Below are 27,175 nucleotides of genomic sequence, written 5' to 3' on the forward strand. Positions count from 1 at the left end.
TTCGATAGCTTGGATTTTCTTTTCAGAACTAATTTGATAACTTATTAGTAGCTTGTATGATTTTAAGGTTTATTGAACATGCTGCACACTACTACTTGCAATTGTTTTGCACTTCTCCCTCAGGATTAAGCAGCTGAGAAGAAAACTATCACATTCTAGTTAAATAAAATAAGAAAACGACCAAAAAGATTGATACAATTTTTCTGTTTTTAAGATGCTATATCTTGACATTTGTTTAGGAAGTGGTGGATGCAACAAGATCATTTGTTGTATTTTAATGACAAGTGGAGTTGCACACCTTAACTTGAACTTGTTTGAGCGGTTCAGAGACCTGAAACTACTTACAAGTAATTTTATGTTTTAAAGTGGTCACAGAGTTAGCTCTTTAAGAGACTTCATTAGAATCATTGCTTGAGAAGGCCAAAAACACAGCCCCCACTGTGGCTCTGAGCAAGGAACTTGGGACAAAAACATCGCCTTGCCAAAGCTGAACTAGTTTAGCAAAGCAAACTAGTTTAGCTTTTGTAGCAAAGTGTCTTTATCTTCCAGAACGTGATTATAGGGCTGTTTTTCTTAAATACAGCACACTGTCAGGCTATGCAGCAAATTATCACAGTATGGGTCTGTCTGTGTCCTATTTGATCCCATTCTGGTAAAAAAGTTAGCCTAAAATTAAGATACAGTGATACAGGTCCCTTACAAATTTGAGCACTCACACAGCACTGACAGATTTCCACACACATCTTAATGTGCACTCTACTTTAACACAATAGCTATCTATTATATAGGGCAACAGAAACACCAGTATTTGAAGAAAGGCTAATCTTGTATTTTCCGTGGATTCAAGCTATTAGAGTGAAATCGATTTGGAATTTGTTTTTTTGTTCCAGTTCCTCCAAAGTGAAGTTCTGGTCTTAAGACTATACAATTCATTTATTTAGCTCAAAATTGGTCTCACTCCTGTAATTCTTTGCTTCAGCTAAATTCCTTTATCTTCAACACAAATCAATTTTTTCCTCCAGGCACCTGACTTCTTCTGTTTGGGTGTGATAATTCCCTCTAACATGTCCAACATATCATACCACTGCACAAGAACCTTGAGATTCAGAGAATTTAAGATGCTTCTTGGCAGGCAGTTAAACACAAAATGGTTGAAGTCTAATTCCTATGGACATCTATGTACGCTATCACATTATTCCCAGACAACTCATTTCTATGGCTTGTAAAAAATATAAGATTTTTTTTTGAACAAATTGAAATATTAGTGAACAGTAAACCTGAAAAATTGGACAATTCTATAGATTCTATATAGAGAGTATATGTAGATTCTTAGTTCCATAGATGTCAGTAGAAGTGTTAGATAAAAATCATATATAAATTAAACTTTGTTTTTGCATTGTAATTGGACAGATTAATTCAATATTAAGAACCCATGAGAAACATGATGTCAGCTTAAAAGATTGTGAGTGTTACTATACTTTTACTTCTCTGAATATAAAGGTTCAAAGTTATGAAACTGATTGATTGATATTTCCCCTTTGCCCTTCTCTCATCTATCATCTCTCCGAGCCCTTTATTCATTGCCCTTAGCACAAGCAAAAAGAATCCTGCAGGGGCAAAGACTTCTGCTGAGTTGTGCCGACAAACAAATCCCGTTTACGGCACATTGGAAACCTGGAACACTAAAACGAGATGATTTGTCAAAACCACGCCTTTTCTGAGCAAAAAATTCCTTTTCAACAAATTCCCCAACAGAAGAAAAGTAAATGAAAAAATAGACTTCTCTTTTTTTTTTCCTGCCAGCTCATCCACTTGGCTCACAAATGTCTATGGAAACCCAAGTATATGGGTTACAAGAACTCCAGACTACTGGAATTTTTAAAAAACACAATATCAGATAGAGAGAGGGATGATAAAGAGATGATAAAGAGATGACAGAGAGAGAATGTATGTACTTGGTCTAACCAAACTGAGGTGTAAAGTTCAGATGAAAGATTAAGTTGTTCCTGTTATTTCAACTAAAACCAAGCATTATTTTCATTGAATTGGAGGATGGGAAAAGGATACAGTCAGATTCTTCAGAAAATTCCTTTCTATCAGTTTCCACGTACCTCTCTCTCTCTTTTTCTAATGATGTATTGTTTCCATACCTTCTCTCTCATATTAAGGTTTCCAAGATAACCTTCTTCCTTTCCTTCAAGCCTTTTTACTTAGAAGGCGTAGAGGTTATCTGCTAATTGTTCATGCAGGTCATGTAAAGACAGGAAGATTTTCAGATAATAGCTTTATTTTCACTACCCAAACAATCTAAAAAAAAAAAAAAAAACTCCCAAATATACAAACATCATATTCTCAAGATGCCTTGGTGAAACATGATTTAGACAGTGCTGGACAAAAATTTTAGGTTACTTCCTAGGCACAGTGAAAAGACTATGTATAGGACTGTCAGTTTTCAACAGCACTGGTATCCAAGCTCTTCAGAAGTGCTTGAAGTCCATCAAAATTTTTTTGCCAAATTTTGCTTCCAATCTTCTATGCATGTGTTTCTCTATGTTTTCAATTAAGGATGATGTGTTGTTTACTTCAGATTTATCCTTACTTCACATGTAAGATAGAAAGTAATAGCATACTCTAATTTTAAGCAGCTAAAAATGAAAATATTAAATATTTAGCATTTGAAAAAATACAACAAATACAACACCTGCAGGATACTGAGTCTAAATTGGTTTTAGCCTATAAAGGCAGAAATCATTCTTACTTGGAAGCAATACAGGCAAAAAAGCAGAGGTCAACTATGGGTGCAGTACTGAATCACAGGACTTTTGCCACCACATAAATACCCTGCTATTACAAGAAACCAAATCTCTGTTCTTTTTTCAGGAGTTTACATCCAGGAACGATGTCACAAGACAGCTGGATCAGTTATCTTTTCCTCTAGAAAGATTTTACAACAATATCAGAAATGCATGGAATATCTAACAGTCTTAAGAAAAGAGTCAGTCTCACATTTACAGATTCCTGATTTCAAAAGCCAAAGCCTGTGAAGTCTATGCATGCACATTACACTGAGGTAAGGATTTGCATACAAAGGAGTTTGCAAGAGCAGGAGATTACAATTTCTGATTAATTTTTCAAATTTTCTATCATAATCCTTTCCACATTACCAGTCACAAAACATAATTATTAAAATTGTAATTGTTTTAAACTAAATTGACAATTTCCCCCAAAAAATCATAATGTTAATGTTTCAGCTAAAAATGTGTCTGAATTAATTCAATAGTTGCTTCTTGTCATCCAAAAGGTTTTCCCCCCCTTTTCCTATAATTATTAAGACAGAGATAATAAAAGTTATTAAAGTGGCAAATTATAACATCTTCAATGCCAGCATAAGTTGTACATTTTCTAAAAAATTATTTATTCTCCATTTGTCAAAACATTTCTCCCCACACTGAAGCCTTGAATGTGCTTTTGAATATAATCTTTGAGAGTGTCAGACTGTCACAGAAGTTTCATTCTTAGCCTTGACATCCCCCCCATTGAAAACACACAGCTTTCTCCTCATGTGTTCAGAGCAGTGAGCAGTCTAGGGTAGGTCCTTCCAATACCAGCAAATCAGCCTGGGCTTAGCTTTCGTTGCTATACCTGTCAATGATACTCTTTTCCTGAAATCATGAAGCTGAATGAGAGCCAAGTTGGTCATTAACTTTAAAGTGCTCTACTCTATATTTGGTGAGGATTAAATATAAATGCTAATTAAGGTCTTCCTTATGCTTTGCTTGGGAAAGGAAAGAAAAAGCACAACTGCATTCTTCCATTCAAGCATTCTCCAATCATAACTGGACATTCAATACACAGTCTTTGTCCAGCTACTGTAGTAGTGCCTGAGCTGGTTCAGCAGTTCGGAGTTGGAAGCAGCATATCCCTTTTTAAAATGTACTGCATGACTTTACTAGGCCAGATTGGTGCTAGGAGATTCCAAGCACCAGTTATTCATCTTTCTTTTCTTCACATCTTAATGCAGGCAAACACAAAGCTGTATTTTGTATTAACCATGTTTTTATCCATTAAATTTATTCCTTATCTCTGTATTAACAATTTAACAACAGCTATTCCTAGTAACTCTTCAAAATGGTAGCTACATCATAGCTGAAAATGAGAGTAATGTTCTAAACTGGCCACAGTCACTCCAAAACAGTGAAGTTTTATTTCATGTTAGTGGAGAGTTGAGGACAAAACGCATTTCAAGAAAAATCATTCTCAGAGAGATGTGCCGCGAGGCTTTCCATATAATTGTGAGCTTCATTCGATGGAGTAGTGACTCATCTAGAATTACATGTGGTTCATGCATGACATACTTTTGATCATAAAAGAACTAAGCTGTTAAAGTATGCCACCAAGGAAAGCTATTTTAATTCTAGAATAGTAATTAGCTGCAGACTGAGGCACAAATGTTGAATTAAAGAGGGCTGGCACTGCCTGAAATGTGAACTGCAGATGAAGGATCTAGAACATAAGGAGGTGGAAGGTAAATGATATGAAAAAGTACAATTTTCCTTCTCAGGCTGAGATCAGGATTCATCTTCAGTATTATTCCTCCCCATAACCTTAGAGCTGTAACAGCAACCTTGCTCATGGCCTTATTTTTCTATACATGTCAGACAGATTTTTCACCAATAGTCAATAAGCAGAGAAAGAGCTTATTTAAAGTTAAGTCTGTCATCCCTTCCACAGCTGCAGTGGATGATTTAAAGATTTAAAGATTAAAAATTTTACCCTTAGTTTAAGGCAAAGAGTTGTCATGGGGATAGTATAAGAGATTTCTTCAAGTCAAAGTTTCACAGAAGATCATTAGCTACCAGCTGAAATCCCCATTTCCCTAGGTCACATTTAAGCTATTAAATGATACTGCTGTCAACTGAAGAGACAACAAAAACAATCTCTCCAAAGAAGAATCGCATTCTCTCATTCTTATATTTTCATTAGATTACACCCTTATATTTAAACCTCCTAAACTAAAAGAAAGACCAGAATATCTCTTGAAGATCGAAATACATACAAACAGTGCTAAGAAAAATTTGAAAGAAAAAGTACTTTAAAAAAAGGGTAGGGAAGGTGGAGTTATAGCTTCAGCTTCTTCCTCCACAATGGAAGCTCTGACTGAGAATGCATGGCACTTCAACTACTTCATTTGTTTGTATGTATAATTGTCTTCCCTTGTCCTCAAGGCTGACACACAAAATTCCAGTACCTGAACTATGTACTATAAACTATGGAAAAATAGAATAAAATAAAAATAAAGCCAAACTGTGAAAAAATGAGAACTCATTTTAACTGAAAATTACATGAACTATTTCAGATATCTGCACCATAAAAATAGAAACTGATAGGCTATTTTGTCAGTTTGTTCATCTATATTTCAAAGGTTATAAAAAACTAAACTAAATTAAAATTTCCCGGAGAGGGCAATCATTAAAAATACTTCATGTCATATGTATATACATATGAAAAGATAAAATAGGGGCTTAAGACAGTTTTCATGTTTGTGTCGAGTCACATACACACAGAGATAAATTTAGTCAGCTTTTCAGTATATTAAAATCAGTTCAAATAATCCACTATTTTAGTAACTAAATAGGTTATTTTTCTGCTTTTCTGTGTAGGCACACAGGATAAAAGTAACAGCCATTTTTTTTTCTTGGTGCTAGTGAAGCAGAAATGGACAACTCATCAATACAGAAAATTAGGGAAGGAAACATCCTGATGGGTGTTGAAGAAATGCATGAGTCATGCAGCAAGACTGGCCTGGGGAGACTGGAAATATTGATGATAACATGGTAAGAAATGTTATGCAAGTGTATGTGGATAGGAAGACAGGGAAGAAGAATTCAGTAGGTCACAAAATCTACAAAATAATTTCAACTTTGAAATAGTAGTAAGCACCTGAGAAAGATGTTAAGACTTAGTAGAGTTTAGAGCCAATGTAATATAATATATAATATACATCTATATAGCATGTTTATTCCTATTCCTATATAATACATATATGTATATGTACATATATATGTTTGTACACAACCGCCCACCCCACAGTACATTACAGTTTAAGTATGACTATTACAAACTCCTAAAGAGCACAATGGAGGAATAAAAATTAGAGATTGCTAGGGAGCACAGAAAAGTGGGGGGAGAATAAGAGATCTCAGAAATGCTGTATGGAGAGTGGAAAAACTGGCAAAATTATTTCCCTATAGAGTATATCTAACTATTCATTCCCTCAGAAGGAGATGGGGAGTGGGTCATAGATGACTCCCAGATCAAGGGCTTGAATCGTATTGAATAGTCATCTCTCCTTAAATTAGGAAGGGTGAGTAGCAGCTACGTCTGAACCCTCCACTACCACAGTGTTCTGTAAATATACCATAACATCTCACTACAGCAAAATACATCTCAAAAGTTTCTTACAAACAAGCTCTGACTCAAAAGAAGATGAACTTAAAAGGGTGACAAATTTTGCAGACACCACAATCGAAAACACTATCAGACCAATATTTCATAATTTGCATTGAGGACAACAAGCTTGGCATTACATTGAAAACGGAAAGACGTCTATGTCTTTCCAAAAGAATGGACAGAAAAGCTGCCTCTGTGTTCTCCTATAGCATACTGTCTCTGAAATCCCATGAGCAAATTCACAGTCACAAACCTGATACACTGACATGTAAAGAACAGAAATAATAAAACATTAATGCTGAGTCATGGAGCCCTTCTGTGCGTGTAGCAAGAGACTGCAACATAAAATTTAAGTGAGGAAATTTATGAAGCATTTGCACTTGCTGCAACAATCTGCTTCTGCAGTGCAAAATTAAATTGTACAGAGAATTTGTTGATTATATTATGTCGTAAGCATTGCAAAGAGATAACTTGCTTTCTGTTCTTTGTGAACTTTGTAATACCTTCCAGCCATGGATTCAAGAATAAGTAGAGGCTTGCAACTGGTCATCACAGTGTTATTGGCATGAGCCTCTGACGTCTGGCAACATGATAACTGTAATATACTGTGCTAAAGAAACCAAGGTACAGGACCTCAAAAAACTGAATGTTTCTTTATTGAACTCTTTAACTCTTCTTTTTTTTCCTTTATAAACTAAGTTGACTACAAAGGTCTTATTCATCTGATTTTGCTTCTCAACTGTTCCATCTAATCATTTGGTTTTACAACATATGTCATTCTACAGACCCCAAAGAAAAGGTGGATTGAAAAATGGCTGTAGGGCAGAGCTCAGAGAGTTATGATCAGTGGCACAAAGTCTAGTTGGAGGCCTGTCGCTAGCAGTGTCCTCCAGGGGTCAATACTGGGTCCAGTCCTGTTCATATTACTCAACAGTGACCTGATGAAGGGACAGCGCGCACCCCCAGCAAGTCTGCTGATGAACCAAAACTGGAAGGAGTGGCTGACACCGCAGAGGGCTGTGCTGCCATTCAGAGGGACCTGGACAGGCTGCAGAGATGGGAACCTCATGAAGTTCAACAAGGGCAAGTGCAGGGTCCTGCACCTGAGGAATGACCCCACACAGCACCATTACAGGCTGGGGGCTGACCTGCTGGAGAGCAGCTGTTCAGAGAAGGACCTGGGAGTCCTGGTGGACACCAAGTTGACCATGAGCCCTTGACAATGTGCCCTTGTGGCCAAGAAGGTCAGTGGCATCCTGGGGGTGCCTTAGGAAGAGCACTGCCCGCAGATTGAGGGAGGTGATCTTTCCCCTCTACTCAGCGCTGGAGTACTGTGACTGGCGCTGGGCTCCCCAACACAAGAAAGACATGGAGCTACTGCTGTGAGTCCAGCAGAGGGCCATTAAGATGATGAAGGAACAGGAGCATCTCTCATATGAAGAAAGGCTGAGAGAGCTGAGACTGTTCAGCCTGGAGAAAAGAAGACTCAGAGGGGATCTTACTGATGCGTATAAATAGCTGAAGGGAGGGTGTAAAGAAAACAAAGCCAGACTCTTTTCAGTGGTGCCTAGTGATGGGACAAGGCCGTGGGCACAAACTGACACACAGGAAGTTCCATCTGAATATAAGGAAAAACTTCTTCTCCTTGAGGGTGGTTGAACACCGGATCAGGTTGCCCAGAGAGATTGTGGAGTCTCCATCTTTGGAGACAGACAAAAGCCTTCTGGATAGGGTCCTGGGCAGCCTGCTTTAGGTGACGCTGCTTGAGCAGGGGAGCTGGACTAGATGATCTCCACAGGTGCCTTTCAACCTCAACCGTTCTATGATTCTGTGATCATATAGGCACAATCTGGCTAACTCCTTCAGCAGCTGTACTCTACTACTTAACAGGTAGAGGCACCAAATCATTGTGGAAGATCATTACAGAGATTTTCGGGCTCATGTGATTTAAGAAATTCTCCCAGGGATAGAGAGTGATTACCTAGGAATTATACTTCAGGATCACTGAAAGGTGAGTCAGAAAAGTACCTCTTTATTCACACCTGTTAGGAATCACAGGTTTATCATTAAAAACACTGTATCAAGAGCAGTTGAAAAATGCCTTAAGGGCACAACTACTGGCATGTAATTAACTGAAGTAACACTTTCCACATACATAGATCCATAGCTTATTTTAGGGAACCTATAGGGTCACTAAAAGCAGAAAGAATTTGAAAATTCAAAGTTGTTTATTGCAATTATCTCAAGGCCCACTCCTAAAAAATAAAAATAAAACAAGAAAAAAAGTTAAGACAGGAATCAAATTATTGAGTCATCAGGATTTTTCTCTTTTACTAGAAAAAGGTAATGTCCTAGCAGATCTTTGGAGGAAGACAAGAATTTACCAGGTAAGGACTGGCAAATATTTCCTATACTATAGCTCATAGATAAGTACTCCACAGGATTTTACTAGGAGGCCTCACCAGGCTAGTCCTCTCATTTGGCAACATTAGCTCTTATGTAAGACACAGCTAGATTTAGATCAATCGTATTTCTAAAGGAAAGCAGTAAATACTTCCCTCATCCAGGCTTATTATTTTGGGCAGCTAGAATAAGTTACAGATATAGGCATACTTAGTTTGAAAATTTGCATTTTGGCACTGTTACCTGTGCATGCAGGCAGGCATAAACAGCCTTTGAAGACCCACTGGAAGACTTGGAAGGCCAAAAAAGAATGACAAGAAAATGCATGTGAAAGAAATGATAAAAGAACACTTGATCTCCCACAAAGTCTGAATTTATCCTTATGTTTAAAGACTCACTATATATTATCTTGAAAAAATATTGAAAAAGACATGTAAATAAAGCTCAAGACCAATGGTATGACTTGAGTTAAACTATTACTACACAGTTAGCATTGGGACAATGTGTTATAATACTCACCCATGGAGTTCACGGAATTCTTGTTTAAGAAATTTTTACTGAGTCCCTTTGTCAAATATTCTAAAATTTAGATCCTAAAGTTTAAAGTTACAGCTGATTTCTAACAAAACAAAAAGTTAGTGCAGTATAACTGTTACTAATTTTAGCACACCTTATAGCGTGAAAATGACAGAGCTCGTATGTAGAGGGGAGAAGTGTGGGGGAGAAATTAATAGAAAAATGGGTTAAAAATTATGTATGTATAATTACACATTCTCATTGTAAGTGCTCCATCTCACAGAAGATAAAATTTAGAAATGAGTCATCCAATATAGATTTGTTCCAAAATAATTTGCTTTTTTTAAAAAGAGAAGAAGTCATTTTGATGTTAGGAGCTAAAATGAGTTTGGATAAGACATGTTATTTTGCCTGCTATAAATAAGTTACGTTGTCAGCTACTAAAGATTGAATTCCTTATGAAGAATGAAAAGTACAAGAAACATACAACAAATGAGCGGACCCACTGAAAATTGTCTCAGGCAGGCTACTGAATAATTTACACAGCTAAACTTTTGGGGTTCTTGGCATTTTATATTAACCAGTAATTACTGAAAAATATATAGATTGTTGTTCCTCTGGCTAGAGCGAAGATTGATGATCTACTAAGGCACAGTTTAGGTAGTCCATTATTACTAATATTCAGTAAATTTTATTTCACTCACCAGAATTATGGACAAGAAGTCACAGTACGAACAAAAAGTGAGTTAGACTTTTAAAGAATTGTCTCTGATGAAAGTAAAGGTGAATCACATTAAATTATAGCTGCCAAAAGTTCATATAAATAAAAATGTTACATTTTAAACATGAAAAGCCATCTTATGGAAAAGCACAAATGCACTTCCGTAAGCTAATATAATATATGGTCAAGTGTATTTATGACTGTTGTCATAAGGTGATGAATTTTGTTTATGCCAAGAAACAGACACAGAACTTGGATGATAGCAGCAGACTTATGATCAAGCAAAGAGAAAGTAGGAAGACAACTCCAGCAGTCCAAACTTCAAATATTATTTACTCCAGTTGCAAATTAGTATCTTCATAATGCTATTCAACTATAAATCTTAATTTTATGATTATTTTATATATTTATGGTATACAAAAAGGGAGGTATTTTGTAATGATATTCATTTTAAAATTATGCAGCCAAGGAATGGAAACAAAATGCATTTTGCAAGATCTCATCCTTCTTTAATCCTTAGAAAACCACCCTGATCAGTATAGAAAAAAAAAATCACTATCTCACAACTGCTGGTTACAGTCTCTTGGCTTAAAGCATTCGCAGAATTCTGAACACTGGAGGAAAAAAGGATTTTTAGAAGAGGAGGCGCCTTTAAAACTTTCAGATGTACGTGATAGCTGGAACCATCTCCCCACCCACCGCTTTTTTTAGTCTTCATAATTATAGCACACAATGGCATCACATTAATAAATGATCAGCTATAGCATGATTCATTATACCTACCTACCATGTCATTTATACATTCGCATCTCCAAATAATGGTCAAATTATTGAAGCAGTTAACTACATCAGAACATATTACGTTGGCCTCACATGAATCGCAAGGTAGTATTAGTACCCTTATTTTACAAATGAACTCGCACACAGATCTTCAACAGATCTGGTCCAAATGATTTGTGTAAGACCGCAATAGTTAATTTCATGCCCTAAATGACTGCTAGTCACCAGTCATCTGTTGTGAGAGTGGAAAAGCTGAAACAGTTATATGGAGCTGATTCAATGCTCCTTTCCTCACTTTTTGTATTTGGTGTGTAATAAATAACAGCAATAATGTGTTATAAAGCTGAAGGTACTAAATTTCCCACATGACTTTATGAAAACATGTGAAGCTTTTCTTACAGACTGTTCATGTCTCACAAAGGAAGCACTGAGGGAAGACACAGTTAAGAATCAAAATCTCAGAATGCTTGAGTGAAACTTCTCTATCATACCTAGACACTAGGTAGGGCAAATATCTTTGTTTTTTCCCCCATGCAAGACACCTTTCTCTGAAAGACACTAGCTTGTCCAGGGATGCTATGACATAGCAGTTAGAGCTTGTTAACTCTGGGAAGAAGTGTATGTTACACCTGAAATATTCATCAAATCTGAGATATCTGCCACCACTAAAGGAAGATTTCCATGGAAACCTCCATCAGTTCCTACATTTCCTATCCTGCCTGATGAGCAGAAATCCCATCCTTTCGAGGATTTCTGTGATATACCTGCTTGGCAGCTGACTAGGGATCCCATAGATCTTGTCTTGAAAACAGTCTGCTGTCCCTATGTTTTCAGAGACATGCACTCAGGGATCCCAAAGAACTCCCCAGTTAAACCAAAAAAACACATTTATTTCACAAAGCAGTAACATGGTCCGGAGAACCAGAAATATTCTTGTTCATAATTGTTTTGTGTGGGAAGTTTAGAAAACTTTTATTCCCATTCACACAAAAGCCATTCTAATAGAATAGAAATTTGAAATGGGTTGTTCATGAATTTTCAGCTTAATGGAAGCAATATATAGACTCTTATTCAGATCAGTAAAAATTACACACAAGTATTAGTGTACAATTTGCTCATAAGCAACATTAGAAATTCATGTTTGTAGACAAGGAATAACTTTACAAAAGATCTAACAGAGTGTAGCACAGATGTTAATTGTTTGCTGGTGCTTAATTTAAATGAGCAATTAAAACTTTACGTATATTGTTATCATATGCCCACCTAATTGGCAGAATCCTGTTTATCTTCTAGCTGTGCATATTGTTTTTACATAATGTTTTATTACAGTAATAAAATAGCATTCAAATATCCTTTAGAAGGACACTATAATAAAACTTCTTGAATAGCTTACTAAAATCTTAATGCATAAATCTAAACCAATAATCTTAAATAATATTTATTACAGCTAACATCACTTTTTTGTACTTTTTCTATAGTGCATGCTACATACTTTGTATAACAAACTGGTTGCTGTCTACATGTATTTACAATCAGCTTCTCTTCAATCAAGTTTTCTTTGAGTGGCACAGTACTACTAACAAGAGGACTTATAATTACAGATAGGTTAGTTTCAGAGAAGTTGAATAATAACTTTCTTGAACAACCTTGCTTTAGTCATCACAAGATTGTGAATTTGGTCAGTGTTTACCAAATAGTTTTTATCAGAAGAAAAGTTTCCCAAGACTGGAATGGCTTTCTCCCTTTTCATCTGAGAGTTTAGTATACAGGAGTACCCATATAGGAGACAGAAAATCTGTATTCAATTCCCTCTACTTTGCAAGAGTATTTGAACACTGGTCCACAAATTTCGTGAAAGTAATAGTCATATTGGATACTCTGCAGCACTTGCAGATTCAGTCTCTTCTCTTAACCGTATTACATTATGTTTAAATAATTAGGTACTACCTTAGCAAGTACTACGTACTTGCCAGTAACCAGACTGTAGGATAATTCCTTCTCTCATCCGTTTTGCCTAAAGTATTTAATTCAAAGCAGAATAGTTGCCAGAAGAAAGAATGAGAGAAAGACATGGCAGAATTTTTTACTGCTTAGCTGTTGACTTTATTGACACTTGTGGGAAAATATCCATAAATGCAAAACTAAATTTATCCTATGAACAATTGTGCAAACCGAAAAGAAAACAAAGTCCATTGAAGAGCCTTTGCTAAGTTTTTCTAAATTTGATCTGTTCAGCATATGGCATAGAGATTAGTAATTACAGATAGTTACACAATCACGAAACAACGTGTTTGACTTCACAGTTCTACTTTGTCATTCAAAGTAATTTTTGAAGACTGAAGTTTTAGAAGCCGTTCAAGAACATATTCACTACTAACTCTTCAACCACTTAGCATTTTCATTCTACCTTAAAATCTGTTAAGATCTTTTTGTTATTGATAAGAAAAGAGGAGCAAGATTTTTCTTTCTGATTCATTTTGAAGAAAGTAGGACGTTCAGCAGCCCAGCACCACTCCACCAGTGGTACCTGCCCTGCACACCTGCTGCGTCCTGGGATCATCGCTGTTATCTCCAAATCCACTCTTCATGCAGCAGGTGCATGTACCAAATGTTCTAAACGGCCTAGTGAACTCCTCTACATAGGTTACGTGGGAGAGACACTATATGAAATAGGCTGTATCTACTGATATGAGCCACATTGGTCTCGCCAGTGAAAAGAAACAAGAACCTGCAGTAAGGGGTTCATATCATCTTCAGAATTATGAGCAAAAATCATTCAGCTCTTTTAGTGCACTCATTTCTTTCCATTGAGTATAAAGGTATTTTATACAATCAGTTTGTTGCAGACATTCGAAATAAGAGCAGATGGCTTCTAGGCTTGTTCTCTGGTCTTAATTTCTTTTAGCATGCATCCTAATGCATAGGATACAATCTAATACTAGCTTAGGTACACTAGGCCACCTCTAGTTGAACAGAGATCACCTTTTCCTTTGGGGGGGGCATTCAGGTTTCATGTGTTGCTGTTTTTGTGTTTTGTTTTGGTAAGTCTTTTTGTGTTTTATTGTGTTTTGTTTTAAGTGTTAATTAGAACACTTTCCAACTTCAATGAAAAAATTATTCACCCCTTTGCAAGAGGTGGTCAGACGGAATCATTAACATGTAAATTTTCAAGCTCCAAGCAGTTTCTATACCTTTAACCATAAGATCTACAGCATAAAATTTGTACCTGTGCATTATGTGTTCTGTGTGAGCTACTGCATAGTATAGAACCTAAAGTATAGTCTGCATACTATAGACTGCATAGTATACAGAACTGAAGTTCTGTAGCGGGCAACAGATCTGTGGATGGACAGAAAGGTGATCAATAGCTCAAAAAAAATCAGATTATTGAGCGTTTTAGTTTCTCATTTTCTGGCCCCCAAATCTCCTTGAAGTATCTGCATTTTAGAAATTCTTACATCATTTGGTTTATGTGATGGTGTTAAACTCAATGTGTGCTCTCAGTGTCACTTCAGACTAAGTAATACAGAATACTACTACCAGAGTTTTAATCAGTTCTGCCACTCTCCTTCTGCATAGCAAACAGACATGAATATTTCCTTGTGGTAAACTGAAGAGTAATTGAAAAGAAAAAAAAAAATCACTTACAGAAAGGAGCTCTATATTCATTTCTTGCATACTCTATACACAGCATTTTCTTATGTAATATATTTATTCTGCTATCGCAAATGGAGCTGTCCTTCCACTTTGCCTGGTTCAATGAAGTGCTTTATTTGGAAGAATCTAAGCTTTGAACAGTGACAAGGGTTATTGAACTTCCTCCATACTGTGAAAGAAAATCAATACTGTATAATAAGAGGACAGCAGTGCTGATAATATAACCAATTCTTTAATACAAACAGAAGAGTTAAGAAATGTGGGCACAATATAAAAAATTCAATATATTTCTATACAAGACAATTACGGCTAGTGAACCACTTGCAAAAAATGATGCAATTAAAACAAATTGAAATCACAGGAAAAGCCTATATACAGTAGAAAAATATAAAACTTTGCTAGTGATTTATGGACATAAGGGCAATTTACTTATTTCTCAGTACTTCAGCAAGACACCGATGCACCCATTCTAGACATTTAGAAATGGGAGAAAAGTGAGAAAGTTTGGAATTTCAAGGGTCTGTCATGGCCTCGACCAGATGGAAACAAATACTGATGATGAGTTTCACACATGACCTCATTTGTGGTACACATCAGACTCACAGGAGCTGCTGAGATAGGTTCCATGCAGCTGCCTTAGAAGAACAAAGACACGACTAGAAGAGCTCCTGCCCTCTTTCTCATTCACCTTGAGTTAGGAGGGGGAGAGAGAAGGACAGAAGATGTGACTGTCATTTAAGCTTTTATCCAGAAATGTGACTGCAAGGAAAGGTGATCATTTAGGCTGCAAGCAGAAAAGATGACCACAAAAAATCCTTAGTAAAAAGAAGAAACTGGGAAAACTTGAAAAACCTCGCATAGCTTTGGTTATGGTCCAGCCTTAGCCTAAACCTTTCTTTCAGCAGGTGATGCTGTAGGGAGAGAACCCAAAACTGAGCGAAGTGCAGTTTACCCAGCTGGTGATAGGACATAATAAGATCACTAATGGAAAAATTAGCAGGAAGAATGTACAAAGCTAGACTATTTAATATTTAACTTTACATCGACAAAGACAAGTAGTTTATACATTTTTGATACCTATTTCCTTGCATATATATCTAACATGATTCATGCTTTCCAACCTACTGCAGCACAAACTGTCTTTTCACACTGGTGCAGTCAACTGTTTTTCCTTATTTGAAGAGCTTTCTCTGCTTTTAGATCAGGTTTAGTTGCAACTATAATTAACACTGATCTGTGAAAGCAAGCTGTAACTGTTGCCTGGATATCCCCTGACAAATAGGGCATCCTGAAGAAAATGGGGAAATTACAAAAGAATTCAAGAGGGCAGAGAACTTTACTTTCAAGATGTTCTTCAGAGAGGCAGCAGTTCTTTAGTAGTGGGAATACGGGGAGAGCCTTAATTACTAGGATGAGATGACCTGCTGTTATTTTATTTTACTGCTAAAAGGAAGTCTCTTCAAAAAACATCACTTTGCCCATACTAGCATGTGGCTACGGCTAGAACACAGCAGTTTAAATGCACAGAACATTACCCACTAATAAGGAAAGCAGGCTTCTATTCAATGCTGCACCCAGCTGAGCCCACAGGAAAAATATTAGCTAGGAAGACCATCTTTTCCCAAATTAAAATTTTGGGAAAATGGCTGGATTAAAATCTCCAATTTTTGTGGAGTCTGTGAATGCAAAAAAAGAAAGAGATGAATAAACAAGAGTAAGATATGCATATCGGTCACCAGTTAGATCTCATCTAAAGGGAATGAATTGATGACAACTGCATCCCATTGCACAGTGTACAAATTCCTTGGCTTAAGATTTTCAGAACTCCTAGGTTTCAGTTAGGTTTCCTATTTACACAACATCCAGAACCAATCCTATATAGTTCCTGTCTCTAGCAGTATGATAGCAGAATAGCAGAACTGTATGCATTTTCAGTAATACCGGTTTTTGGCACTTTGTGCCAAATATTTAATATAGTATATTTATACTACCCTGTACAATGAGTTACTCTAATCTTTAGGTTAAAAGTCAACTTATAGGTTGATTAGATTATGGACTACCACAATAAACCTAATGGACTCAGCATGGCCTAACAGACTCAAACAAATTGTGTGACTGATTAGATACCAGCCATTACACTGACAGAAGGTGATCATTCTGCAACATTTCCATCGTTGTATAGGATTTATGACTGCATTGCCATTAAATCCTCAGAATTGTGGTTAATGCCAATAATACACACCAAATCAGGTATTATTTTGCTGTGAGCTATTGTGACAATAATTCATTCTAAAGCTAGCTACATCCTCACAGTGAAGTTACTTGCACAGTAGTAATTTTCCCAGTAAGATCATGTTCTTTCTACACACCAAAGCTCTATGCAGTAAAATCAGCTTTAATGTTTTAATGGTGTATTATTCTCACTGAAAGGGTGTGAGATTCAGACAGCACTCCATGCTCCGCAGCCTCAGCATTATTTGCAACATTACCTAAGGTTCTGCACTTAGGTACATCCCTCCCCTCCATATCTATTCCCTCACTGGGAAAAAATAGACTCAGCCACAGAAACAGTGGTGTAACAGCCAGTACATTTCAAAGGCCAACAATAAAATCCAGTTGTGTCATGGGAATGAAGCTACTCTTTCTTCATTATAGCCTGCCTGTAACATCTTATCCCAGGCCTCTCCACCTTCTGGGAATAATGTTTATATATTTATCCTGTATATCTAAATTATCTGTTGAGATGGGACTCTAAGTAAAGGCAAGGAAAAATCACCTGTCTGATAATAACGAACTTGTTTTATAACATTAGACTCCAAAAATTACTGTTTTTATATCATGCAACACTGAAGAACACAAATAAGACTGAAGACTTCTAAAGCACAAAAAAGCTTCCTGACAAGCTATGCTTACTCTAGAAGCAGTCCTAACACAGGGACTTCCCAAGGGACCATGGTCTTCCAGATTTATAATGACCATGACAAAATCTTGGAGCAGCCTCACCATAACAAGGCCTTTGGCCTTTGATTTCCACAGAATGGGGGGCTTTTAAGCCTAAGAACTAGAGGTGGCATCCAGGTGTGTAGCAAGGAACCACAGACTTAAGAAATTCCCTTCAAGGCTCTAGCTTTGAACTACAAGGCTCTGCCTGGTTTTCTCCTCAGCAGTGCAGGCATGTAAGAAACACTACCAGGCATACCCTGTATATTAGGTTTCACTGGAGTTATGGACCCTGACAGTCTCAGCAGCCACATGAAATTAGCAGGAAAAAAAATGAGGCTGTAGTTTCACATTATGCTTTTTTTTTTTTTTCTCCTGCTCGGCAATGATGGCACTCCTTCTTTCATATGAGAAGTTCTTTGTGAACTCTAAACTATACTGTATTTTGTAAAAAGTCACAGGGATTCACATGCGCAAGGGCTTCTCAACATGGAAGTTCATTTTTGTGACAGAATTATTTTTGTCTTTTTTTTAATCACACCAGGTGACTACTCAGTGTATGTTAATTCTATTTTGGGTTTTTTTTTTTTCTTTTTCTTCATGGAAACTACTTTGGACTGAGAATAGCTTAATTCAAAAATGTAACAATGTGAAATTTCTTATTTTAAGTGGAAGCTAGAGCTAAAATTGTGAAACAGTCAAATACGCTTAGAAGTGAAGGTGCAGTAAGATAAACAGTACTGCTAATTCCTCACTACATGCTAAACACTGTAAATCATTTAAGATATTTTTTCCCTAATGGAAACATTTAATTCAAAATAGTATTTTTAGATGACTGATAATCTTTCTGTAGAATTTAATATAATTCTGTAGAACAGAGAAATTTTAAAAAAGGTTTTAATTTTCTAATTGTAGAGGTTTATGCAATATTTTATTTGGAGAACTGTTAGCTTATTCTTACCATAAACTCTAGGATTCTTTCACAGTGGTTCTCTTTCTAAGTCACTTCTTTGTCTGAAATTCTTTTTAAGACCTGTTTGTGACATATATGCTTAATGTTCACTGTGTAAAAGCAAACGATGATTTAAGGAATATGCTGGTATATCAACTGAGCTGAAGACTAACAATTCAGACATCTAACCTAAAATTTGGTGCATATATGCCTTTATATTGTCCTTCTTGTATGATTAAAGTTATATAAATTTACTCTTTATTTTAGCTTAGAAATGCATTACTAAACCACATCAAAGCCCCACACAGACATTATGATTCAGTGTAAATCTTGCTTGTATCAATGTGATTTAGTTTGATTTCAGTAAAATCAGTATTGTAAATCTGTCTTAAATATAGCAGGGCTTTGCAGATGTTTAACAAAATTCTTTTAAAATAACTTCCCATCAAGCTAACATGACTTCTGAATACAGTCAAGGCTAAGTAAAGATGTTTGGAACTACTAAGGGTAATTCACAGGGTTTTAATGAGAGCTGTGAGAAGAAAATCTAGTCAGATTCAAGATTTGCAGCCACAGGCAATAGAAAAGCAAAGGAGAAATAACTGATGGCATAATAGCATCGGCTCTGGTGCCAGTGTGTGCTTCTTTCCATGCACAGTGGTTCAGCATATGACTTAGGGAGAGCAGGCTTAGCGAAGGCGCCTGTGCAAAGGGAGAATCACCTTGCACTGAAATGTCAGACTCCACCTTCTGCTACTCCCCCCCCACACACACCCCACAGGAGGGCAAAAAAAATCAAAAGCACACAAAAAGCTAGGCTAATACATTCACTGAGGTATTGGGAAGCTCTGAAAAGCTTTCATCTGTTCAGAACCATCATTGAGAAAATCCATATGGCTCCATTTGAGGGAGGGCAGGGAGAATAAACTATATGCAGTAGTTGCAATGATATTTATAAAAAAAACTGGTACTACACCTGTTCAAGAGTAATACAGCATATCTAAGCCATTCAAGCACAGTATATTCTACTGGAGTATCAAGAATAAACATTAGCAGCTGATCAGCTGGGATTCCTGGTCTGGGAGTAGTGTAGTGTTCAAAGTGGTTAAGCCACAAAATCTAGCAGTTATTGAACTGTAACTTGGGTGTTGCTTGTGCTTAAAGCTGAGGGCAGAGTGGAAAATCCAGAAACAAATTCTGTCTCTGTGATTCTGCGCCATTTAGATCTCTTATTCAGTATCTTTGGTCATTGCAGGATCCCCAATGAACTGTTTTTTAGCAGAAGATTGACAGATTCCCCATTGCGAAGAAGGGTAGACAAATAGTTGCAGCAGCTCAATCCCCCTTCCACCACCATCTCTCCCAGGTGTCCTGGAGGAACCAATGGTGAACTTGCATTTTGTCAGGGATCTTCTCTGCTGACAGTTTGTAGTTGTATCACACCCACTTTATGACCATCTGAGTGGCACAGAGAGACCATATCTAGATCACAGAATATGGCCCATAATCCCTAAATTGTTCCAGGTTGTCAGCTGGTTTGGCTTGATAAAGCTCCGTTGATATGTTTTGAACCGCTACAAAAACACTGTCTTTGCCATGAGTTCCAACACAGAACAAAGATAAGTATAAAAGTTAAATTACCTGAAATTTAGCTGAACAGTCCCACTAAAAGAAAAGCTAAAGAAAAAGACCCTGTAAATCATGCTACAAAATACAGTCTTTTAATGAGTGATATACTTTACTATCCTGAATTTTAGGTATTTGGGATCTTTTTTAACTTTCACAACCTTCAAAAAACACACATTCATTCACACAAATTAATAGGTCCTATTGCTCTCTTTCTCAGACTATCCTCAGTGTACCTCAGTACATAGCGCACACAATTTCCAATGAAAAGATCTCACCGTAGCTCACTGCAGGTCATTTACTATTAATCAGTAGTTTCTAGAGTAACAGTACATTAACAATAAAGTACACAAAAATAGTATGTTTTCCTTTCAGGAAATTAAAATTACATTCTGCATTATATAGGACATGCAAGTTTAAATTTGTAATTTCTACATGCAGTAAATTTGTTTGGGTTTTGTTTGTTTGTTTGTTTGTTCTACTGTTTTTCTAATAATCTTTTTACCCAGGCAGATCAAATCGATGAGGCATGTTTTTCTCAGTATGATATAGCATTTCTTTTTCCATTTTGGAATTCAACTGACTGAGGAACTGTGACCATCTGAGATTTTCGCATCCAATAGCATTACATCTCTTCAACAAAACACATTTAAGGTGTGACTAGAAGGAGCTGCACTTTGATAGAATAGCAGCAGCCTATTTGGCATTTTAGGTGTCTATTGCTGGCCCAGATGTCCATCTTCTGGTCATCATGCCAAGAAGTTGCATGCAGGAATCTTTCTTTAAACAGCCCTCTCACACTGTTCTGCAAATCCTTTATCCGAACACTTGGAGAAATGATTTTACAAAAGATACCACATGTAGTTCAGATTTAGAAAAGCTATTACAGATTTGGAATATACAGCCTGGTAACAAAGTGCCTATCCAGAAGGAAACATTGTGCCTATATAATGAAAAAGATTGACTATACCTTTACACAAATATATGCTCACACAAAATGTCAGTATAAAGAAAAGGAGATTTAAAGCCAGTTTTTTTTCCTGTGTTGCTGAGAGTCTGAGCAGCACCCTTTAAAATACTTCATGACTTGGTTTGGTTTGGTTTAGTTCCTTGCATGAGATTTTACAAGTATTTTCATAAACACTCAGCATGTAAGTAGTATAAAAAAATTCCTAACATATTCGGTATTTAAAATTTGCTCCATGATTAGTCGGCAAATCATATGTTACTTGACTGGACCTTAGCCTTTACATACAAGAGAATTAGTGCCCAAAGCAAGCACTGGGATTAAATTATCTAAAAAAAGATAATAGTGCCTCTTTGAGGACATAACAATGCTCAGCTGTAACTTACAGCCTCCCAGCGGAGTCCTAACTCTAGTTGGCTTCTAGTTCAAAACGAGTCAAAAAACTGAACTTAGCCTAACATAAACTATGGCTGTAGATGGCTCAATCTAATCAGTTTGATTTTGCACTAAAATGGATTAAGAGCAATCATTTCACCAGTAATAGCTGAGCTCTTTCGGAAATAAACATCTTTCACCAAGAGTGTTTCAGAATTAAAGTAACAGAATGCAGGGAAATCGGTGGGTTTAGTGTGCTGTTGGTTTCACTGAATGACAGGTGGCTTTGACAAATGCAAATACACTACTATTGTATTTACTATTGTATGTACTATGTAGTACTACAGAATAATTAAATTAGGTTGGAGCCATCCTAAGAATTTCTGACCCTGTATACTCCTATGCTGGGTATAAAGATGTGTGAGTTAGCAAAGTTATGATCATTTGATTGCTAACTAGTTTGTTTTGAACCAGAAAAACAGAAAAGCCGAAGCGCGGATACTTAAAGTCTTTGTGAAATTGCTGCAAAATCTGCTATCAAATGTTGTTAGTGGGTTTACTGTTGGTATAATCAACATTGAAGTTTTTCATGAGAGCAGATCTTTTCAGGATACTGTAATGCAATTTGGATTCTTTGTTCCTTGCAATAATTAAAAAACTGCCGGGATAGAAAATAACATTCCCCACTTAACCTCTTCTCCACACCTCAGGACCATAAAACAAACAAAAAAACCAAAACAACGTACTAGCTGAAATGCACAGTAACCAGTCAGTGCTCTCCACTATAGGCAAGTTCTGTGGAGGAATCCAAAGATTGTTAACTAAGCATTACAAGAAATTTAAATATTTTATTTAAACTGCCTTTGTCTGCAAAGATTGGCTGCAAATCTCAGAAAAGCAACTTCACACAGCAGAAAGCAATACCTAAAGATTTTGACTCATTTCTCTCTGTTATGGCCCCTTACCACTAATGGAAGTAGTTAGGACAGCATGGAATAAGTACTGTCAACCAGGACCTCTGCCCCATAATTCCTAGAGGCAATCTGGACGACAGCAAGAAGAAAAGTGTTAGTAGAAAGGCGTAGCAGGGGAGGCAAAATTCTTTCCACTGCTGCTATATAGTAAAAGTACAGAAAAGTGGTCAGTGAAGGAGAGCAACTTAACTGTTCTACCACTTGGAGTGGCAAATTTTAGCAATAATTCTCAAATGTAGCAATATCTAAACAAGAATCTATGTATGCTATGAAAATGTTAATGATGGGATGCTTAGTAGTGGTAATTATATTTTTATGACAGCACTTGCCTAGTCTAGGTAGTAATGTATGTTTGCATTACACCAAATTTCATTTAATTATTGGTCATAAATTAATGCAAGTACAACTTTATCAATTATCCAAGTGTTCCATCTACGGAATACCTTCATATTTTTCTTTTCAGTGTTTTCACATTAGATGTTACATTGCCTTAATACAGTTTATGTATCCTTCAGACAACAATATTCATCTCCAACTTTTCATCAAATTAAAGTTGCACACCATTCTGCTTTTCATCAGTCTTTTAATTGGCAAAGGTTGTCAGCTTTAACATAGCAACAGATTTGAGTACATGCCAAATGCATACGATACATCCACTGACTTGGCAGGAACAGCGTTGCATTTCTTGAAGCCCACACGAGTTTTTGGAGTTGATAATCAAGTCTTGGATACCAATGCCTACCCACAGGGGTTTGGTTGTCTGGGCACAGGGCTAGATTTTGGTGCAGCTGACTGGCCTCAAGTCAGACATCTGTGTGAAGACGAGCTGCGTGAGGAAGAGCTGTGAGAGGTGGGGATTGGCGCCCCTCTTCTTCAGCCCCTTGGTCTGGGCCGCAGCTGTGCTGCTGCAACGCCTGAGCCTTGCAGGTCCAAACCAGACCCCGAGCTGCTGGTTTGCCTGCCTGGATTGACCTGCCCCGCACCGATGGACTTATGCACTGTCTACGGATATGCCAGACCTGCTCCGCTCACCGTGCTCGGGTGCTGTGGGGACCAAGCTGCCCGGTAGTCACGTTGCGGGCCCTGCCCGCTTCGTTGTCACCCTCAGCTCCTGTCTCCTCATCCTCTCCAGAGCAGCCCACCCTTGCTGCAACTGGACACTTCTTGGCCATTTCCTCAGCTGTTGACCTACTAGGATTGAATCCATACCGCTCTTAGATGAATCCTGAAGGAAGAGAGCTCTGTCTTTCAAATGAGCGTGGCTTCTGCTCAAGGCAGAAAGAAATTCAGGAAAACGCTGTTGAATTTATATGGTTTACCTGGCTCCCTTTCTGGGAGGTACGTACTTATCCGCCCAAAAAGGGCCACTAGCATAAGAAATCCAAACTGCGGTAAGGTAGTTTTAGCTATTAACTCTTCAGTAACAAGAAGTACACTACAAAAAGATGCCCAGCTTATTAAAAAAGGCAAAGGTCTTGGCAGACATTAACTGACACATTACTGGTGCACCTCAATGCCTCTCCCAAATGGGCATCAGCAGCAGCATAGTTCTCCTGTAACCAAATATCCTTTCTGTCTACAAAATGTCTCCTATGATTTTGTTGAACCAAACTGATAGAGGTTATGCTGAAGATTCAGCTTGAGAAACATCTTGGGAAAGCTAGGCATGTGCAAACGTTCTCGCACACGAACTATCCACAGCAGTGCTGGTAACACTGCCTACATTAAACTCTGATGCAGAGTGGGAATTGGTAATTTAAATATACTTTTGGGTCACCATTGTTCATTGCTCTACATTTCCTGAGAGCTAATATATAGAAAACAGCCTTTAATTTAGTTCCTGTAAAACATCCATGAGCAGGATGATTTGGATGCTCTCTTTCATTGAAGAGCTGCTGAAATATGGTTTGCCAACTACAAACTGTATCATAAAAAATAAAACCAAAAGGAGTCAGTAATTATCTGGAATATGAGGCTAAAAAAAGGGGGAGATATTTCTACAGAAAAATAACAGATCACCCAGCAGTTTTTGTATTTATTAAAAGTTATTTCCAAGGTTTAATTCTTTAATGAAGTCTTAAACTCTGACAAGTGGTGAAGTAGAACATTGCAAACATTTCAAACGCAATACTCCTGAAATAGTTTTTTACTATATATTCTACCTGAAGGTAAACTATGTGTTTTATTACTGCTGCTGTGATTGGTGAGTGACTTACTGGAGAGTGGAAAACAACAGTACCCCACAGAAGTAGAATATGCACAAAATTGATGGCACTGAACAATTCATGGCCCCATTTTCTATAATGTAGAGATTTAGATGTAAAGTCAAAATACAAATTACTTCCTCCAGTGAAGCTGTGGAGAAAAGACACTATGAGGAAATCACTGCTATAGGAGGAATATATGGGGTTCATTAATGCAGAATTCACAATATGCTTTAAGAAGTAACAGATTTTTTTTTCTGCTTCTTTTTTTAATACAGACAATTCAGATCTCTTCAAATGTGAGGGACTGATTTTTCCCTCTCCACCGAGCTTACTAAACTCCATTTTCTTGCCCCATAGGGGTAATTTTCACTCAGTATGTGAATTCCCATTAAAGTTTATGGGAGTTATGCACACGCATCAAGGATAGAAGAGATTTTCTTCATCTTATGTCTACGCATTTCCACCAGAGAGACTGTAAAACCAGGTAGGAGATAAACTTTGCTTGTTCTGTAGTTTTTTCTCTGAATCCTAAGCGTGGCAAATGCAAAGATACTTGCACGAAGGAAAGAAGAAACCACTGATAAATGAAAGACAGTTCAATGTCTTACTAGTAAGGCTGAATTAATAATAGATTTTTTTTTAGATTAATAATAGGCTAACGATCTAGTTCCAAAATGTTTGGTATTTTCTTCCTGACAAATAAAGCCTTCCAAAATATTTTTGTTTCTGATATTTTTCAGCAACACCTTTCATTGTGGGTTTATTTAATGGTTTTGGTCAAACTGAAACTGTACTCCTTGAAGAATAAAATGCTCAACCACAAATTCTGCACTGCTTCATTTATTGATAAAATGTATACACAAAATAAAATACAACATAGTGCACTGAAATACAGCTAAGCTGCGTTCAAGGAACTTTGATAATTTAGAACAAAAAAGAGTATAATACTGCTGCTGTACATTGTTTTAACCACTTTATTGCTGTTATGATGCTGGTGGATGCTGGTGGATTACCAGCCAAAAAAATCAAAGACTATAAACTAAAACCTCGAAGAAACAAATAACTATGTATGTGTGTATATGTACAATCTAGCCCAAATGAGCAGAGTATCAGTTATATTAGCTGCATATATAGCAATATTAGAAAGTGAGTGGAGATTTAGGATGAAATCCAGTACCAAAGAGGGTACAGAGAAACAATGTCCTCACTTTTCCCCTCAAACTGGCCAATTCTAAAACATGACTGTGCCGAGACAGTTCTGCTAGGATTATGTCTGCTACTTTCCTTCATTACAGGGCATGTGACCACTTTTTCTCCAAAGATTGAAAGAGGTATCTTGCATGCATGTTTGCTTTTCTAAACCAAACTGGAGGAGACAGTCCTCTTTCAAAGGAAAAAGCAAGCAACAAAAACATGGGTCATAAAGAGCAAATGCATTGCATCAGGTACCACCTTTATTGTAGGAAAACAATAAGAAGCGACAAAGTGAAAGACTGTCATAAAGAACGTGGGGGATTTACATTAGTGTGAGGACATACACCATACCATGGGCCTTCATTTAGCATTACTACTTAAAGATCCAGCTCAGCCTCTCACTAATTTGAATTTAGAAATTAGAATAGGACTGTAAAGGACTTTTGAGGCAAGCTGCCTCATTGATACCTCAAAGGTATCAATCTTGCACAAGAATTTCTGGTATCATGCTGTCATCTTGAAAATCAAGATGAGTAACAATAAGGTAAGATAAGCAATAATATCAGAGAAGAGTCCAACCCTTCTCAAAAACAAATAAGCAAGTGAAAATATATGTATATGAACAAATGAACAAATGCTCAAAATATTGTAAACTTCATTATAAGCTCATTTAATTTATTTTGCAAATAGTAACACATTACCCAACATCTGAGGTACTGGACAAGCAATTTTATTATGCTGGTTTCAGGAAAGAGAAGCAGAAAGGAATTTAAAAATTGCCAATGCATACCAATCTGTCTGCTCTGTTTCTTGGATTCAAACTTCTGGGGGTGCTCCTATATGCTATTTTCAGCTGCCATTCCAGCATGCACATTATATACGTGACAACCAGGGCTGAGGCCTTTCACCTGCCATTTATTTAAGATACAGGTGTTACAGGTTTTTGCCAGGTAGGCAACAGAACATGAAATACATTACGTACTTAATGCATTTACATAGTTTATTACTCAAGGGTTTACTATTTACAATGATTGATTAAGCTGTGACAAGTTAACAGTGTATTTACTTTTATAGCTTTGGTGTCTGAGACTAAGCAAATGACTGTTCTGATTGCTTTGCCTCAGCAGAAGAGTCTAAGCTTTTAATTTCTGATGAGTTAATAAGGATCCACTCAAACATTAATATATATATACACACACGTAGATATATATATATATATATATATATATATATATATATATATATAAAACACTGTTTCCTTTTATCCTAGTGTTAGTCTGGCAGTTTTTTCCTTTGTTAACTGCACATGATTCTACATGCAATATCAGTTTATTAACTGGTATTACACCAATTAGGAAGCTATGGGGTTTGTTTTACCTGCATTTGACTGACGGCTCTTGCACTTCAGTCAGA

Source organism: Dromaius novaehollandiae, chromosome 2 (genome assembly GCF_036370855.1).
Source record: "Dromaius novaehollandiae isolate bDroNov1 chromosome 2, bDroNov1.hap1, whole genome shotgun sequence".
Taxonomy (NCBI): Eukaryota; Metazoa; Chordata; class Aves; order Casuariiformes; family Dromaiidae; genus Dromaius; species Dromaius novaehollandiae.